At 45.7% G+C, this 20,335-nt stretch overlaps 1 protein-coding gene across 2 annotated transcripts in view; it reads left to right on the forward strand.

Annotated features, from left to right (window-relative positions):
• CBX7 (chromobox 7) overlaps positions 1-20,335 on the forward strand; it is a 67,370-nt gene that overhangs the window by 39,495 nt on the left and 7,540 nt on the right. Inside the window, exon 7 of one of the 2 annotated variants that reach the window (XR_012788512.1) lies at positions 19,191-19,296. The exons of the other annotated variant lie outside the window; for it this stretch is intronic. The gene's annotated coding sequence lies outside the window, so the exon portion shown is untranslated. The remainder of the gene's footprint in view (positions 1-19,190; positions 19,297-20,335) is intronic. 2 annotated transcript variants of the gene reach the window in all.

The following is a 20,335-nucleotide window of genomic DNA, read 5'->3' on the forward strand; positions in this document are numbered from 1 at the left end:
TTCTCTTTAAGGAAGGTGACGGCAAAATCTTTATCTTGCATCCAATCAATACAGATGCCAGTCGATAATAAACACCCAAGGGACCAAATGTAGTAAGATTCGGGGTTTCTGAAACAAAAGCGATATTTCACTAGCATGGTATTCGCGTCAAACTGCTTCTCTAAAACCATTAATTTTCCATTTTTCGCGACACGTGACTCAGAATAAAATTTATGGCGGTCTGGAAATGCTTCTTCAAATGTAGACTTTCCAGTCTTAAAATGGTTAATCCAGCCTATAGAGCTGAAGCGGAGGTGGGAGCCTATAGAGCTGAAGCGGGGGTGGGAGCCTATAGAGCTGCAGCGGGGGTGGGAGCCTATAGAGCTGCAGCGGGGGTGGGAGCCTATAGAGCTGCAGCGGGGGTGGGAAGGGGTTTCAAATCTATAACCTGAGGTAAAAGAAGCAAAAGTGTATAAAGAATTTCGAAAAGATGTCTGCTTTTATTTTTGTATCTTTGTTGGACATTTTATTTATGTAGAGGATTTGTTGCCGAATAAATAAGAATGCTATATATATATAATACATAATCTTGTCTGGTTTTTTTTCCCCCCCTTCATAATGCATCTCACACTCATTACAGATATTTATTTAGTCCACATTTACCCTATAACCTTAACACATTAACAGAAAAGCAAGTTGGAGTGTCTGTGTGTCTAATAATTGGAGTAATATGAACTCTGAGCCCGATAGCTTACAGTACAATGGGTTGAAAAAAATGCACAAATCGATCGTATCAATAATCGTGGCATGTATTCAAGAAATAACTACAATTGCGTTTCTGTCTCATCTAGTGAAACCTAGTAAACAAAATGTTCTCTATCAGATCTGTTCAACAGTGCTGTATTACTGAAGAAAGGTAATATAATGTGTGGGTAATATAGTCCTTTCAGAATGTTATATTGAGATTCCTGAGTGGTTGATCATAGTCAGGTGGGATATATTAGAACAGTGTCCCACAAATACTAAGAAAACAAGGAACTTCTCTAGGAGCAAGCGGTTTGTGATTACCAGCGCCGAGGTCCTGGAACAAGAAGGAAAGCGAATCCTAAGAAAACAATCGGAACGTGTTTTTTTCAGAGAGACGGTTTCCATCTAATACCGGTCAGGACCTTTACTATCTGCAACTGGAGAATAAGCCTGGAACAGGACATGGAGGAATCTGAAACCGTTTACGACACAAATTGTAATTTAAGCTTGACAAGTGAGTAAGCGTTTAATCCTCCGGCTCGGAAAGATGACGAGGCCCACGTCTTCCTCATTTTATAAACGCACATTAAATGAGTTCCAGTAAAAAAAAAATGGAAAAAACGCTCACTCTTTGATAAAGCGCCATCACGGCGGGATAATGCGTCAGGTTTCTTGTTTTAAATCTTTTTAGGCAATATGCCTCACTAAACTTGCTATTTTTGTTACTTTGCTTCCAGTTTGCCCTTTTAGCAGTGCCCCTTCTCAGTTCTCTTTTTTGATTGTCACTTTGTTTGAAGAAGGAAGCGCGCCTGAATGTCGCGGTGTAATTTAGCCGCAGTGACGGGTCCGTGAGAACCCCTATGCTTGTTCTACAACTAACTGCTGAAGATTTGCTGCAATTTATGAGGTTGGACATCGCTATATGGTTCATACCAGCTTGGAGTTTTGTTCAGGGATCGGCTTGGGGTTTCGTTCAGGGATCGGGTTTACCGGTGGGGCTACGCTGTGGGACCGTCGGCATTCCCGTTTATCTGTTCGTCCCCTTACTCCCTGGATTAAATTATATGGATGATTACGTACCTCCTGTAGCAGCGTCAGTCCTTTCACGGAGTCGCCTCGTCTTGTGTTTCAGGGTTATTAATATGTCTCTCCTTTTCATTTATCCTAGTCCAGGGTTTTTGGACGACTTTTCGCTATCTTTGCTATTAAATAAGTTATGGTGGGTGACAAAATCCCTCCACCGTACAGCAAATAAAAATACCACGTGTGAGCACATAAACGTCACACGGGTCTGCAGCTCTGCCCTTCCCCTTTATCTCTTAGCACACAGTGCTTTCACTGCAGCACAGACAAACGTTATGTTACCAGATACCAGCTTATGGTCACTCATTGATACAACTACTCAAATTAACCCATTGAAGGATGGTGCACATGGAATAACAAGATAATGAAAAATCAAAAAGAGAAAAAGTATTACTGACAGTGCACACATTGATGTACTATTTATTGAAAATGAAATCATCATACAACACAATACAAAAATAGCCACATATGGCAAGGTGGCCAATACCAAAATCCAACCCCATTTACAAACAATAGCCACGAGGTATTGGCTTATAACATGGTACTATCAGGTCTGCAGACTCTGCAGTGCAGTTTATACCTTACGGGTAATATCCCAATATAAAGTGCTAGAGGGAAAATAAAGGGCTGTAGCAGAAAGTCAGAGGATAATATTACACAATCGGATATACATAACTAGTAGTTTGCAAACCAATAAAGGGAACACGTTCGCTTTAGTCCCTGAACAATGACCTTAAAGCTAAATCTTGCTCAGTGAGCCTAAATGCCAGCACTAAATCCCATCATATAATTGAGAGCACGGGACAAAGGTTGTGCAAAAAGGAAAGCTCCCAGACCTGTAATATGGCAGTATGCAGACACATAAAAAACCAGATAGTCACATCTTCTCGTAAAGCCAATACTCATCGTGGAAGGACAAAGTGGAGGTCTCCCAGTGCATGAAGGGACCAGAGTTAGTCTGCGCTAGTCCAAAGACACGCTCCGTGAGTCCACCGCCACAATAGGAACTATTAGGTACTTATCTCTGTCCCGTGCGGAGAATTCAAAAGCATGAAGGTTGACATTCTTGCCCGCTCGGGGCTTTGATGGATTTGAGTGGGTTAAAGATGTCCACCTTTTCTCCAGGAAATTGTTACAGTAGGGCCCCGTTCATAACGCGGGGCCCTACTGTACTGTATTGTACCCGGAAAACAGATGCAGAGCTGCAAACCGACTGTTTCGCTGACAAATGGCATCTGACAAGGAGTTGCGCACGCACTAAACCTGTTGTTTAGTGACAGCCGGATACTTTGCTGCTGTGCGCCGAACCTAATGAATATGGGTATACATTGGGAAACGCCGTAAAGCGGAGCCCTGCTGTACTCAATTTTTTTAGGGCAGAACTAATAAGACCAGAGAGATAACTTCCTCTGAACATACGGATACAAAGAGTCAATGTTTGACAGACCTTGAGTCCTTGTTATGCCGCGGTCCCAGTCAGCACTGTGGCATGCGCACCCGGTGGGGAGGGGGGGGGGCGGCGCAGGCACAGCGCTAACCGCAATCTGCGGTCTTCCAGGGAGAGAGGGAGATTGCGACGGGAGGAGGCGTGGTGGGGGTTTTGCGGGGGCGTGGCCATGACCTCACGCGGCTGGTTCGCCCTCATTGGGTGAACTGCCGGCGGGGGCGTGGCCACGCCTCCGTCGCAAGTTCTAAACTCAATTTCATTGAGTTTAAAAAACCTGGCAGTATGGCGTGGCTGTACCTTCAGCGGGAAGGTGAGTACTGGGCCCAGCCCCATTGAGGGGCGGTGTTTATACGCCTCGGCGGGCGGTGTTTATACGCCTCGGCTTGCGCTGTAGCAGTCACTGGGACCGCAGCCTGAGAAGAGCAATTTAGTTCTAACAATGAGGGTGGAGCATCCATTTGTATTGTAGAGGGGATGTTTTCCATCGCTCAAACTAATCTTCAACCAAAATCCAAATTTACCCCTCAATCACAGATTTGCCCCAATGTCCAAATGTTTGTTAAAATGGTAGTTGGTGACATTAGAAAAATTGAATTCCTCGACATATTCAAATAACTTGAGCAGAAAAGAAACAATGGCTTTCAAGATCTGAAACAAATGCCCAATATTGTCAGTAAGCTGTCCGATAAGGGCGACAATATTGGGACAATATTTAAAAGAGAATCTGAAGCTATTGGGTGATAACGATTCATTCTAGAGTTTTAATCTGGGATCCCACTGTAACATTTAAAAGGAGGCTCATTAGTATTTTATCGGGAGCCTTGGACCTCGGATATAGTAGGCACGCGATGGAGTGCATAGTGTCACGTACCTGTAGCTGGAGCGATCCATGGCCTGTAGGATTTTTATAACGTGCGCGACAGGGAGGCGTGGCGGAGACGGGCGGGACGCGACCAAATAGCAAAATGTAGTCGGCTGAAAAATCTGCCGCTCCGTTGTGCTTCCTCGCTCGCGTGCACTATGGCCGGCCCCATAGATCCCCTGCATTTTGTTTGTACCGCGTGCACAGAGTATGGACATAGCCTTAGGCTGCGCTTATAGTGCCGGCGACAGCGATGCTTGGAGACGCTACCCATCGCCTGGACAGGTGAGGGGGAGATGTGATGGGGACTGGGGGAGATGTGAGGGAGACATCTGGGGGAGATGAGGGGGATTGGGGAGGATGATGAGGTACTAGGGGAGATCTGATGATGATGATGAGGGGGAGAAGCTGATGATGGTGATTTTTCACTAGGAAAGGGTGGAAAAGTGAGAGAGAACCGGTTGCTAACATTTTTGAATCCCAATTTATAGCAGGCTTGCAAAACTAAGTATGACTGAGCCACTAATTGAGCCAGTGCTAAAGTAGGGATATCCTGAGAACCTGGCCTGTTTGCGGCCCTCGAGGACTGGAGTTGTACAGGCCTGCTTTATAGGGACGTATAATTTACAGTGGTATCATTTTAGAGATATTCTACAAAAACATTGGCCATTATTGTATTAGGACCGTGACCTTTTTCCATTTCTTGGGGACGGACCAATCATGACCAGTCGAAGATCAGAAAATTACTTTGGGTATTAGACAGGGTGATCTTGACAATGCCCTGCTAAAATGTGAAGCCAAATAGATTTACAGGTTGGAAACCTAGACACCTGTGGGTCTAAATCAGTGGTTTCCAAACTTTTTTTTTGTTAAGGAACCCTAAGTGAAATTCTGAGGAACCCACCACCCTCTCTAATAGCGCGTCTGAGATCAGATCCATTGTAAGGAACCCCAACCCTCTCTAATAGCGCGTCTGAGATTAGATGCATTGTATGGAACCCCAACCCTCTCTAATAGCAACTCTGTGATCAGATGCATTGTAAGGAACCCCAACCCTCTCTAATAGCGCGTCTGAGATTAGATGCATTGTATGGAACCCCAACCCTCTCTAATAGCAACTCTGTGATCAGATGCATTGTAAGGAACCCCAACCCTCTCTAATAGCGCGTCTGAGATCAGATGCATTGTAAGGAACCCCAACCCTCTCTAATAGCGCATCTGAGATCAGATGCATTGTAAGGAACCCCAACCCTCTCTAATAGCGCGTCTGAGATCAGATGCATTGTAAATTCTTCTATATTTGATACCATTTTCAAATGACCAGAAAATTCCAGGGATGCCCAGGGAACCCAAGGGCTCCTAGGAACCCTGGTTCAAAAACACTGCTCTAACATGAAGGTTTTGCCTTTACTGCCTTTTTCTGAAGTTTGTAAATAAATGTTGTTTTTAAATTGTGTTTAACAGTATTTTGTAATTACTTTCTAAATGTAGGCTTCTCCTATAAGGGCTGTATAAATGTCACGGGTGCTCACCACAACCCAGGACCGGACCGCGAGGCTGAGGTGGGGATATGAAAACACTGACCTAGGCCGCGAAGCCGGGTCCGGCTTGCGCAGCTCGGGGTCGTGGCAGGCCGGGTCCGGGCAGGAGAGGGTAGGATCGTAGCAGGTACTTGCCGTATCAGGGTTTGGAGAAGTCGAGAGTAGTCAGAGTCGGAAGCCAGGGTCGTGGGCAGGAGAGAGTAGAAGTCCGATGGAAGAGCCGAGTCCAAGGGTTCCAGAGGTAAGGAGTCCGGATACAATGCAGGGTTCTAGGTACAAGGAGACAAGACAAGGCAACGAAGTGGCTTGTAGCAAGCACAACGAGAAACTAACTATGCTCAGCAATCAGCCTAGGGCTGATTGAACTAAATACCAGTGAAGAGCCAATGGGAAGAAAGGGGGTGAGGTCTAAGGTAAGTGGACCGCTGATAGGAGGAGGCTGGGTGCAGGGTAGGTGCAGAGGATTCCCAGTGATTAGACAGTGCAGCTATATATATGCGTTCGCGCGCGCTCCCGCGAAGGAAGCCCAGCACTGGGGCGGCTGCCAGGAAGCACTGGCGTGCGTGGCGGTCGACCTCGGCGGCGCACGCAACCTGCGGCTGGAGCGTGAGTCACCACCGATCGGGAGGCGGCAGTGACGGGAAGCACCGGCATGCGAGGAGCGTGGGGAGAGAGAGGCACCCCCGAAGGTAAGGGATGCGGCGACCCTTACAATAAAGTACATCCAGTCTACCCCAGTCCATACCCTGCAAGAGGTACAGTACGCAAGTACGTTATACTTACGTTATATGTGCGTTATACGTACGTTATCAGCTGTTTCAGCCGTTCGTTAACATCACTGAACATGTTTTTCAATTCTCTGAACGGGACAGAGATAAGTGCCAATTGCGCCTATTGTGGCGGTGGACTCACGGAGCGTGCCTTTGGACTAGCGCAGAGTAATTCGGGTCCCTTCATGCACTTGGAGACCTCCACTTTGAATTTCCACGTTGAGTACAGGCATACCCCGCTTTAAGTACACTCACTTTAAGTACACTCGCGAGTAAGTACATATCGCCCAATAGGCAAACGGCAGCTCACGCATGCGCCTGTCAGCACGTCCTGAACAGCAATACCGGCTCCCTACCTGTACCGAAGCTGTGCGCAAGTGGGGGGACTATAGAGCCTGTTACAAATGCGTTATTTACATCAGTTATGCACGTATATAACGATTGCAGTACAGTACATGCATCCATAAGTGGGAAAAGGTAGTGCTTCACTTTAAGTACATTTTCGCTTTACATACATGCTCCGGTCCCATTGCGTACGTTAATGCGGGGTATGCCTGTATTGGCTTTATCTATATATATATATATATAGTTACATAGTAGATGAGGTTGAAAAAAGACATAGGTCCATCAAGTTCAACCTATGCTAAATTTAGACAACAGATACTTTATCCTATATCTATACTTACTTATTGATCCAGAGGAAGGCAAACACAAAACCCCATTAAGGGGAAAAATAAATTCCTTCCTGACTCCAAGAATTGGCAATCGGATTAATCCCTGGATCAACATCCTTCCCATGTTTACTTATTTGGTATATCCCTGTATACCTTTCCCATCTAAAAAGATGTCCAACCTTTTTTTGAACAAATCTATTGTATCTGCCATCACAGTCTCCATGGGTAATGAATTCCACATTTTGACTGCCCTTACTGTAAAGAACCCTTTCCTTTGTTGCTGGTGAAATTTCCTTTCCTCCAACCTTAAGGGATGGCCCCGAGTCCTTAGTACTGCCCGTGGGATGAATAGTTCTTTTGAAAGCTCCTTGTATTGTCCCCGAATATATTTGTATATAGTTATCATATCCCCTCTTAGATGCCTCTTTTCTAATGTAAATAAATCTAATTTAGCTAGCCTCTCCTCATAAGTTAGATTGTCCATCCCCTTTATTAATTTGTTGGCTCTTCTCTGCACTCTCTCTAGTTCCATAATGTCTTTTCTTAGGATTGGTGCCCAAAATTGTACTCCATATTCAAGGTGTGGTCTTACTAGTGCTTTGTAAAGGGGCATAATTATGTTTACTTCCCTTCCATCCATTGCCCGTTTGATGCAAGATAAGATCTTGTTTGCCTTTGCAGCTACTGCATGACATTGGGCACTATTGCTAAGCCTGCAGTCTACAAGCACTCCTAAATCCTTCTCCATCAAGGATTCCCCCAATATATCTCCATTTAATTTGTAAGTCGCCTTTTTATTCTTGCATCCCAAATGCATAACCTTACATTTATCTGTATTAAACCTCATTTGCCATTTACCTGCCCACGTTTCCAGTCTCTCCAAGTCCTTCTGAAGAGAAATTACATCCTGCTCCGATTCTATTACCTTACACAATTTAGTATCACCAAAGATGGAAACTTTGCTCTCGATCCCAACCTCAAGGTCATTAATAAAGAAGTTAAAAAGCAGGGGTCCCAGTACCGATCCCTGAGGTACTCCACTCACGACTTTAGCCCAACCTGAAAAAGTTCCATTTATGACAACCCTCTGTTGTCTGTCCTTTAACCAGTTCTCAACCCAGGTGCATACTGTACATTATTCCTGAGTCCAATTTTCTTTATTTTGTACACCAACCTCTTGTGTGAAACAGTATCAAAAGCCTTTGCAAAATCTAAGTAGACCACATCAACTGCATTACCCTGGTCTAAAATCCTACTTACCTCCTCAAAGAAACAAATAAGGTTAGTTTGGCAAGATCTATCCTTCATAAATCCATGCTGACTATTACTAATAATTTTGTTTTCCATTAGGTATTCCTGAATATTAGCCCGTATTAAACCTTCAAGTTTTTTTCCCTACTATTGAAGTCAGGCTTACAGGTCTGTAATTTCCCGGTTGTGATCTAGCTCCCTTTTTAAATATAGGCACCACATCTGCTTTACGCCAATCTTGTGGTACTGAGCCTGTGGAAATGGAGTCCTTGAATATTAAATATAATGGTTTGGCTATTACTGAGCTTAACTCCTTGAGAACTCTTGGATGTATGCCATCGGGGCCAGGTGCCTATTTATTTTTTCAAGTCGCTTATGAACTTCTTCCTCAGTTAACCAATTGTTCATTAATATGGAGGCTGTGGCTTCCTCCTGCGGCACTACTATTGAACTTGATTCTTCCCTGGTAAACACAGAGGCAAAGAATTTGTTTAATACTTCAGCTTTTTCCATATCTCCAATAATCTGCTGACCCATCTCACACTGAAAGGGACCTATATTTTCTTTTCTCATTTTTTTGTTATTAAGGTACTTAAAGAACTTTTTAGGGTTGACCTTACTTTCTATTGCAATCCTTTTTTCATTATCCATTTTTGCTAATTTGATTGCCCTTTTGCAATTTTTGTTACATTCCTTATAATTTTGATACGATGCAGGGAGCCACCATCCTAGGGCACTAGTGAAAGGCATACCAGTAGGCCAATTCCTGTGGTTAAAACGTAACTGCAGTGACAGTGGAGAATTTGAAAAACAGGCAATACTGATGACAAACAGATTTATTGACCGTGGGTACAGTAAAAAGGTGGTCAGGAGGGCATACAAGAGAGACAAATTTACACCTCAGGCTGACCTCTTGAAACAAAAGACACCACAGACAGAGAAGAAAATTATACGCTTTATTGGTGGGTATAACAGCCAATAGCACCAGGCCAGGAGTATATTCCAACGTCACTGGCATATATTGACATCAGACCCAGACATTCAAGGGGCAGTGTGCAGCTATCCATCGATGGTGAGCCGCAGGGCAAGGAACCTTCAGGACTCCCTAGTACATAGCCTTTACACCGATCCCCAGGTGAGTACCTGGCTCACACCAAAACAACTTGGTACCTATACGTGTCAAAGATGCAAAGCCTGTAAAAACATTATGGTGACCAAGTCATTCTCTAACCATGATGATACGAAAACATATGATATACGCAAGTTTATCAACTGTGTTAGCGTAGGGGTCATCTATCTGGGGATCTTTGCATGTGGCAAGAAGTATGTGGGGAAAACCAGGAGGGAATTCAAACAAAGGATTCTTGAACACCTGGGCACCATCAGGAATAAAACTGACACCCCTGTATCTAGGCATGTGAACATATGCCAGAATGGGAACACTGACTCCATTACATTTGTTGGCATTGACAAATACTCACCTGGTATTAGGAAAGGAAATTGGGACACAGACCTTTTGAAAAAAGAAGCAAGGTGGATATATACCCTGGGGACACTGCCACCTAGAGGACTGAACGAGGGGTTTATGTTCTCACCTTTTATCTGACATCCCACTACCTTCTCTGGTATTTCTGAACAAATAAGAACATGTTTATTCACCATCCTCTGTGAGTTAGTCTACACTCCCTGCTAGCCCAGTCTCTGGATTAGGTTAGTACCCAAGGATCACTGTCATTACTACAACTACTACTATTACTACTACTATTATTATTATTAATCATTGATCATACCAAGGGTGGATATATACTTACACCTATTAATTGTTAACACTACAATATTGCTATCTACCATTACTCTCCTACACTCCAATAGGGACATGAAATAGGTCCCCAATGCCTGCACAAACATAAACTATTATAGCATCAGCCTTCACTCTGGCATCTCTACTGATACTGCAGGCACTGTCATTCACAATCTGTGAGGGATACACCCCCCCGATCGTCAATCAGCCGTGCAGTCAGGGATTCTCTGACGTCACCCACAGGGGGCGGAACTGAGCTAATGGGACGGGAATCTCTTGAATGCTAGGGGTATAAAGGTACTCACTGAACCGGTGGGTCCCTCCCCCTCCTACCTGCCTTGAGGAAGCGCTGTCACGCGAAACGCGCGCGTCGGCACTAAGGGGCACGCGCATGACTCAGACACCTACACGTGAGTCAGCTGGTAGCATTGCCTCCCAGCATTTGCAGCGTGTTTTCTTATGCAGCGGCTCCTATAATGGATTGTCCAAGGGAGCCCTCTAACCAGTAGGTTGTTACTCTATCTGTCTACACTCACAAGATAGATGCACATTAGTGCACTCTACTTACAATCTTATATCTACCTACCCTCTCACTAGCACTGACCCTTTATTGATCAGCTCTGACTAACAGAGCAGGTGTTGGGTCAGTGCCGGTTACCCTGGTTACCCCTATGAACCATGCTATACATTGTATCAAGTTCAAAGGTATACTTTAGATGTGAGGGTCACAGGCCTACCACACATTGAGCTGTGCCTGTTGTGTGTTATTAGTGCAGCTTATGTATGTATCAGTGCCTTACTTGCCTAACACTTTTGGCTGGGGAATACATTAACCCCTACATACCCAGTTTTGAATATACCTTAGACATACTATCGTTTTAGGTACCTGGGTCTGACTACATTACCCTGACACATCATTTACACCTCACAACCATTGACCCTAAATCTAGTAACATTTTTAGTTACTGTGGAGTCGCAGTGCTACATCACTTTTCTTGGCTATCGGCAGACCAAGCTAGGGTCCTTCTGTGTGGTTACTATATATATATATATATTTTTTTTTTTCCATATATTATGTATTCAGATTATGTGCACTGAGACCTACCTAAACAGTTGAGTCCTACACCTCTGGTTATTCACACAGGTGTTTGTATTTTACTCACCTTTCTGATTGCAGGACACTTCTTTTTTGTGTTTCTGCCATCCGCATTACCGATCCAGAACTTGTTATCACAGGTTCAGACCTTAGGATCACAGCATTTAATACTCGTTTTTATCCCCAATATTTTATTTAGTGGTTTATTAAAGTTGTTTTAAATCCTCCATACCTCACCCATTTGATGTATTAGAGTGCCCAAACTAGGTCTCTTTTCTCTGTGTGTTGTCCATTTCCTCCCCTACCTGTTTATTTAGCCACATTGGTTTTGACTTATTTCTTTTATACTTATTACCCAAGGGTATACACTGATAAGTGTGCTTTTCTAACAATGTTTTAAAGACTGCCCATTTATCTTCTACATTTTTCCTGCAAAAACAGCATCCCAATGTATTACTACTAGATTAGACCTCAGTTTATTAAAATCTGCCTTACTAAAGTTTATATATATATGTAACCATGCTGTAAAATGGTTGCAGTCATCTCTCCTGCTGACAGTAAGGCCTGGTAAGTTATGGGCATGCCAGCAGTAATCATGGAGGTTTGCCCTCACACCCTGGTGAGGTGCCCTATGTATGGATGGGAGTGGTCACAGGCTCTGACTCCCTGGTTGGTGATGTCAGAATTGTGTCAGCCCCCAGAGGATACATAAGGCACAGCACTGATCAAAAGTTAGGAGTTGCCAAGTGATTAGGAGGAGAAGGAGTAGTTTGCGAAGTGGTTATGTTATAGTAGCTGAATAAGGAGACTGTGACCAGGGACCTGGCACAGAATAGATATCCCTGTGGGAATAGGGAATCCCTAATCAAGGAAGACAATACCTTTCAAAGGGAAGTACGGTGAACAATGGAGGGCTAAATACACCCCGTTGTGGAGGGCAGCTGGCCCACCGTACCAATAAAGATGACTCTGATAAAAGAAACCCTCGTGTGTAAGTGTGGAGTGATTACACAGGGGGCTGCACCACAGAGGAGTTCCTCACCAGGACCATCCACAAGCTCACGCTGGGATCCTGATGAGGTGGAGGCGCTGCACTGGATCTAGGTAGGACTCAAGCACACTACCTCAGCTGCCTGTCTGGGTTGGCAAATCCCCACACACCATCATGCGGGAGACTCAGGAGTCCTGTTGCCAACAGGTGCACCACCAGACACTACACCGTAATGGGGACTGGTTAGACCACAGGGGCCAATATGAGATTGGGGGGGTCAGGCCTGTTCAGAAAATCCGTTACATATATATAAAACTCAAAGTGTTGTTTGTGAGTTGCTGTAGACAATTTGATTGGTCCGTCGGTCCGCCGGCCCTCCCACGGCTCTCATTGGCCGGTGCGCTCTAACCCAGGGCTCCCCAACCCCCAGGCACGCTGCTGCTGCTGCCTGAGGTGAGAAAATGCTCCCTGGTGGTGGCGGCTGTTGATGCTGGGGGGGGGGGGGGGCTTAACTGAGATGTGTGAGTTTTTGCCCCCTCCAGACCCCTTTTTGCCCCCCTCAGCTCCGTTTGTTCCCCCCAAGAGCTCTGTTTTTGCGCCCCCCAGAGCTCTGTTTTTGCCCCCACCTAGAGCTCTGTTTTTGCCCCCCCCCAGAGCTCTGTTTTTGCCCCTCCCCAGAGCTCTGTTTTTGCCCCACCAGAGCTCCGTTTTTGCCCCCCCACAGCTCCGTTTTTGCCCCCCAGCTCTGTTTCCCCCCCAGCTCCGTTTTTGCCCCCCACAACTCCGTTTTCCCCCAGCTCCGTTTTTGCCCCCCAGCTCCGTTTTTGCCCCCCAGCTCCGTCTTTGCCCCCCAGCTCCGTTTTTGCCCCCCAGCTCCGTTTTTGCCCCTCCCAGCTCCGTTTTTGCCCCCCAGCTCCGTTTTTGCTGCCCGACACACACAGTGACAGACACACTGACACACACAGTGACAGACACACTGACACAGTGACAGACACACTGACACACACAGTGACACCCCACCCCGCCCCTGCCTTCCCCTCCCCCTGCCCCTGCCTTCCCCGCCCCTGCCTCCCCCCACCCCTGCCCCCCCTCCCGCCTTACCGTCCCCCCGCCTTACCCCCCCTGCCTTTCACCCTCCCACCCCTGCCTTTCACCCACCCGCCGCCCGCCTGCCCCTCACCCGACGCCCGCCCTCCCGTCTCTGCCTTTCACCCATCCGCCGCCCGCCCTCCCCTGCCTTTCACCCACCCGCCGCCCGCACTCCCACCGCCTCCCTCCTCTGTCTTTCACCCACCAGCTACCCGCCCCTGCCTTTCACCCACCTGCTGCCCGCCCTCCCGCCCCTGCCTTTTAATCACCCGCCCTCCTGCCCCTGCCTTTCACCCACCCACCGCCCGACCTTCCGCCTCTGCCTTTCACCCGCTGCCCGCCCTCCCGCTTCTGCCTTTCACCCACCACCCGCCCACCCGCCTCTGCCTTTCACCCACCCGCCGCACTCCCACCTCTGCCTTTCACCCACCCGCCTCCCGCACTCTCGCCTCCTCTGCCTTTCACCCACCCGCCGCCTCACACCCCTGCGCCCCACAGCCGCCGCTCGCACTCAAAAGACACCCGCCACCTCTCACCCACCCGACACACTCAACACACACCTGCCGCCTCCCGTCCCTACGCACCGACATCACTGACCAGCCGCCGCACCGACTCACCACCTACCCGGCGCCTCCCGCCTCACACCCACCCACCGCACTCACAAACCTACACACAGACATCACTGACCAGCCGCCGCCCGCACTCACCAGACACCCGCCGCCTCACACCCGCTCACACCCTAGCGGGACCCCCACGCAAAGCCAGCACTCACTACCCACCCGTCACCCGTACTGTACACCCACCCGCCGCCTCACACCCGCTCACACCCTAGCGGGACACACAACTCACATTTTTACATCACTTATGTCATCAAAATATACATTGTACTATGGTGTGTTTACAATAAACCATTTTTAAACAACATCGTATTACATTTTCTTCCAGGTTTCTTTACAACATTATTATCCAACCTTTACAACAAATAGTCATCCTATTGTTCCCCTATTTATAACTAATACTACCTATTACGCATTTACATCCCGGGTATATCAGCTAGTGAGAACTAAATATATGACTATCTGGGTTTTTTTTGTGTCTGCATACTGCCATATTACAGGTCTGGGAGCTTTCCTTTTTGCACAACCTTTGTCCCGTGCTCTCAATTATATGATGGGATTTAGTGCTGGTATTTAGGCTCATTGAGCAAGCTTTAGCTTTAAGGTCATTGTTCAGGGACTAAAGCGAACGTGTTTGCAAACTACTAGTTATGTATATCCGATTGTGTAATATTATCCTCTGACTTTCTGCTACAGCCCTTTATTTTCCCTCTAGCACTTTATATTGGGATATTACCCATAAGGTATAAACTGCACTGCAGAGTCTGCAGACCTGATAGTACAGTACCATGTTATAAGCCAATACCTCGTGGCTATTGTTTGTAAATGGGGTTGGATTTTGGTATTGACCACCTTGCCATATATGGATATTTTTGTATTTTGTTCTATGATGATTTTTGTGTTCAATAAATAGTACATCAATGTGTGCACTGTCAGTAATACTTTTTCTCTTTTTTTGATTTTTAATTTTCTTCCACTGTAGCCAGGGATTCTGGGTAATGACATGCAAATGAGCCCCAAAAGGTTGAAAAAACTGTCTGTGAGAAGCTTTACTGGCTATGCACTTCTTTACCCCAGCCTGTGCTGAAAAAGCTGTGTTTTGCGTATGCTTATAGGCAGTGTTCGACAAACCTATACATCTGCACGCCCCAGGCAAGTGGATTTAACATCGTGGCGAGCTTCTATTGGCCCAAGCAGCACACGTGTGGTTCTAGGTGGAGAGTAGATATTTTTGTTCGGCGAGTAGATTTTTTGGTGATTTGTCGACCACTGGTTATAGGGATCCATGTTAAAATGGACAAGAAGCAAAAGGTGACACTGTGTGCTCATTGGCATGTCATTTCCCAGAATTCCTGGCTGCAGTGGAAGCACTGTATTATAAGAGATAATAGGGAAAAGCAGGGTTTCAGACCTGTCTGAGACGTGAATGTGTTCACAAGTGGGATGTTTATTTCCTTTTAAAAAAGAATAGTGATATCTTGGCAAAGGAATTCTGATTTGTCAGGAAGAATCAACGTGTCATCAGAATTCATTTTTACAAAAAGTCCTCGACCTGCAGGTTTGGATATACACCTCAACTTTATCGCGATACATCATATGATCATGCTTTCCCTGCCCAACAACTATAGCGGCTTTCTGACTACATTCTTGTTTGGGTTTGAACTCGGTATGGATTCATAAATCAAGATATTGTAATTAGGAACTTGTGCCTTACTTTGTGGAGTGTCCTTAAATCTACCCAACAGGTTGGCACCCAAAGGAGTGGGTGAGATTTAATCACGCTATTGGGTTGTTGCTGCATGAACTCTGAAAATAAAATGTACTCAATCAGGGAGGTGAAGGTAAAAGTATTCATGGTGGGGGACAAATAGCAGAGCACCCCGCCTCACGCCCACTGGGAGGCAAATTCCAAAAACGTCTGATGGTAAAGGGGTTAACCAGGCTCATCAATAAAGGTCAAGCCCACTTTGTTAACGCTGACCCGTGTGTTAGGGTCTTAGAGTGTCAGCTCTGCGACCCAGAGGTCGAGAATGTATTACTGTAACTGTATACTAATTTTGCAACAACATAGATTTGTGATTTTTGCCTTGACTGGGGTGCTGGGATCGGGAGATTTCTAGGCTGCAAGTTTCAGGGTGGGGTTGACGGAAAAACTCTTTACAGAATGTGGCTATGTATCGGGGTTCCAAAGTTATGAGATACCCCAAAAGTTGTATACGGGGATCGAGTGAGAGTCTCGGATACAGCCAAGCACATTACTCCACCAAACTCTGACTCTGGAAGCGTTATTACAGTTCACCGCCAGGATCCCTGCTGCAGCATCATCCAGACCAGGGTATGAAGGGGTTAAACTATATCTGCAGCTATTCACGGAATCCCTAGTGTAGCAGGGGTTCCCCGATATAGTAGAGATTCCCAGATACATACCCAGGTACATTGAACCTAGTGTAGGGGTTCAGGGGCTGCTCCAGCTAGGTTATAAAGCTGAGCAGGTTTTACCGTGTCAAAAAGTGTTTAAAGTATTTTCTCATGTGTGACAAGAATGAGGCTAGTGAATGTAGGGAATATATACACTCACTCTATCCCTGACACCAGAATAGGAACTCATCACATTTAGCACACAGAAAACAGGACACAATATATTTTATTAAATAGTTACAGTTTAATGTGTATATATATATTGATAACCTGTATTTGAACTGAGGGATTTTCTAAGTCGTGGATTCCGGCCAGCCCAGATGGCAACCAAGCTTGGTGCCTCTGTGTCTGTGCGGAGCCCGTACTTGAAAGCCTCAGGGATGCCAAGGTGTTAGAACAGGAGGGGTACTGCAGTTCTGCTTGAGTACCCACATCCTGGGCTAACACAGGGCTATCCGGCAACCATTTGCCAGAACCCAGACTCTGTGGAGCCTGGGCAGCGGGTGGGCTTGGTATTGAGAATGTTGAGAAAATTGGACATTAGGGGGGTCTGACGTAAACAGCAGTAAGATCTAAGCAGCCATTTTTGCAGACTATTCTTGTCAGCCATTTTGTCTTGTTTGCTATAAGTTTTGTTTGTCTTTCAGTTTGTTATAAGCTGTGTCTGTCTTCCATGTTGTAATGTGCTGATTTCTGGGATGTAAAGCAAGCTTGTGTGTTTGAACGTGAGAAACAGAGATGTTGTTTGAGCTCTCAGCCGAGTCTTTGTATCTTTTACCAGCTGCAAACGATGGGGTGATGGGAAAGGAGTATGTGGGAGTAATGGGAGGTAGAGGAAAGGTTCAGACAAGAATGAGAGACCTTGGTAGAATTAGTTGGAGTCTGAGATAAGCACATGTAGACATGCATGTAAAATGGTTTGCAGTTGTCTCCCCTGCTGGCAGTAAACCTGGTAAGTTACAGGGATGCCAGCAGTAATCATGGAGGTTTGCCCTTACACCCTGGTGGGGTGCCCTATGTATGGGTGGGAATGGCTACATGCTCTGAGTCCACAGTTAGTGACATCAGAGCTGTGACAGTTCCTGAAGTATATAAGGCACAGCACTGCCCAAAGTTAAGTTGTTGATGAGGGTTGCTGAGCAGTTGGAGTGGGTTGGGAAAGAAGGATCCACTAGTGCAGTAACTAGTGGTCCATTTCTACATCAGCCTTTATAAGAGCCACACTGTGTCCAGGGACCTGGCGCAGGGGTGATCTCCCTACGGGGAGAGGGGATTCCACTCCATTGGGAGGGCGTACCTATCAAAGGGACAGCAAATCAATATGTGCGGCTGAGACAGCTGGCTGTGAAGGGCAGCTTGCCCCTACAAGATCAATAAAGATGCCTTGTTCAAAGATACCCCCACTGTGTGAGTGGGAAGTTACTCTCCAGTGGACGGCACCATCGAGAAGGAGTTCTTCATCAGGACCATCTCACTGCGGAGACCCTGATGAGGTGGGGGCGCTGCACGTGATATAGGTAGGACTCGCACACACTACCTCAGCTACCTGTCTGGATTGACAATCCCCGAATACCATCATGCAGGAGACTCAGGAGTCCTGTTGCCTATAGGTGCACCACCAGACACGACCATGTAATGGGGGCTGGTTAGACCACACGGGCCAATATGAGATTGGGTGGGTCAGACTAGAGGGAATACCCGTTACACACAGTTTCTCACATTGTAACAGTGTTTCTGGACCCTCCTTGACCCACCCAATCTCAGATTGGCCCCTGTGGTCTAACCGGTCCCCATTACATGGTTGTGTCTGGTGGTGCACCTGTTGGCTACAGGACTCCTGAGTCTCCCGCATGATGGTAGTGGGGATATCAGCAAGACAGGCAGCTGAGGTAGTGTGCTTTGAGTCCTACCTATATCCAGTGCAGCGCCTCCACCTCATCAGGATCTCTGCGTCCGCAGGGAGATGGATCTGATGAGGAACTCCTTCTTGGTGCCTTCCTCTGCTGAGTAACTCCACACTCACACATGAGGGTTTTGATGAATAAGGGAATCTTTATTGGCATGGTTCAGGCAGACTGCCCCTCGCAGCGGTCAGCTTAGCCGCTCATTCTTGCACCGCACATCCCTTTAGAAGGTCTTCCCTCCTAATGGTGTTGGGCCACCTCTCCCCTCAGGGAGATCCCCACCTGTGTCAGGTCCCTGAACACAGTGTAGATACTCTCTATAAATATCTGACAGCCTTGCTTGCTGCAGACCTCCAGAACTGAAACATACTCTGATTAACCTTGAACTCCTAGTTGACACACATTGAACCACTAACTTTGGGCAGTGCTGTGTCTTATATAACTTAGGGAATAGCCACACCTCTTGTGTCACTAACAGTGGACACAGAGTATGTTACCACTCCCCTGGTGTACATATGACACCTCACCAGGGTGTGAGGGCAAACCTCCATGATTGATGCTGGCAATCCTGTATACTTACCAGGTTTACTGCCAGCATGAGAGAACTGTATACCATTTTTAAACATGGCTACATAACCATGAAACAAAGTATCAATAGTAATGTAGAGGAAAGGTTACTAAAGCTGGTATAATGATTTTTGCTGATTTACATATATTAATTTTGTTTCTTTATTATACAATTACGTTATTTTTATGACGCACAAGCCACCTCATAAAGGGGCGTATGCTTTAGTTTTTAGGGTATACATGTATCTTATACCATATTACCTGTTAGAGAGTTTTTTTTATAGAAGCTTTCTCCTGTGTGCACCAGAATAAACTAATTTGATAACTGAATGTTTGTTGTAACATTTTTACAGCTTTCACAGTTTTGGTAGCAGAGGCTGGTTCCCAACATCTCGGATGCAGAGCACCTGGACAGGCCACTCCTCCATCACTCAAACTTGAGCGCTCATAAGAGTCACGGTAAGGGCACCTTTTTGCAAAAGCCTGTCTAAATTGTTTGAGTGATGTGTCGAGAGCTCGGTCTGGAAAGGCGTATCCTCTGAGTGACGAGTAAACCTCCAGTTTCAAGTGAGTTTATTAAGCTCTATTCCTGCATCCATTTTAAAGTATTAGAGTTGTAATGTTTTGTTAAGGACTAAGGTGAGAGTCCCGTTAAAAGCTCTGGTGTTTTGGTGATGAAGGGGAGTGTTTGTATGCTTAGACCGTACCTGGGTTGTGGTACATCATTTGTTTTCTCAGAAGGACAGATCATTGACTAAATATTTGCTTTATCAATAACATACCAAAAGAATTGTACATGATCAATTAAATTTGATTATTGTATCAGGAGAATTGTAAATGGTCAATTAAATTTGATTATTGGGGAGTCATGAGAAACCAGACTTCTCGTCCGACCACAGGGTCTCCTGGCCAGGTTATGTGCACAATTTATGGAGTTTCTACAGGGAAATATGCAAAGAATGGATACAGAGAAAGAGACAATGTAAATATATTTTGTTGGCCAGTGAATGCACTGTTTGTACTATTAGCAACTATTTGCGCAGATGTTTAAATGAAAGAGGGGTCTTTTTCTGTGGGATTGAAAAGCTCAGGGAGCACCGCTTTGTGTATTTTTGAATCCCACAGGGAAGCATACCTTAAAGTTATTATGGGCCAAATGAATTCTGTTGAGGGACAGGAGGGTCCCGCTGCATTTATTTTAACCATTGCCAGGACAGAAGTTAATATAATAACAAGTAAAATTGAAAGTGAATAGGAAAGAAATAACAAGTGAATTTGCCAATAGATTATGGTAATCAATCAAAACATATGAAGGTATTGAGGAAGTAGGTATTGAGGTTTATGCAAATAGAGACTGTGTATATGGTTTGGAAGCATAAAAGATCGACAGAATATTATTAATTGCTCACAATGAAGTTCAAATGTCTAAAAGGTGTACACCCATTATAATACTAAGTGAACAACACTGAAAAAGAAGAGAGTTTGAGTGTCAAAGAAG

The sequence above is a fragment of the Ascaphus truei genome, chromosome 17 (genome assembly GCF_040206685.1).
Source record: "Ascaphus truei isolate aAscTru1 chromosome 17, aAscTru1.hap1, whole genome shotgun sequence".
NCBI classification, from domain to species: Eukaryota; Metazoa; Chordata; class Amphibia; order Anura; family Ascaphidae; genus Ascaphus; species Ascaphus truei.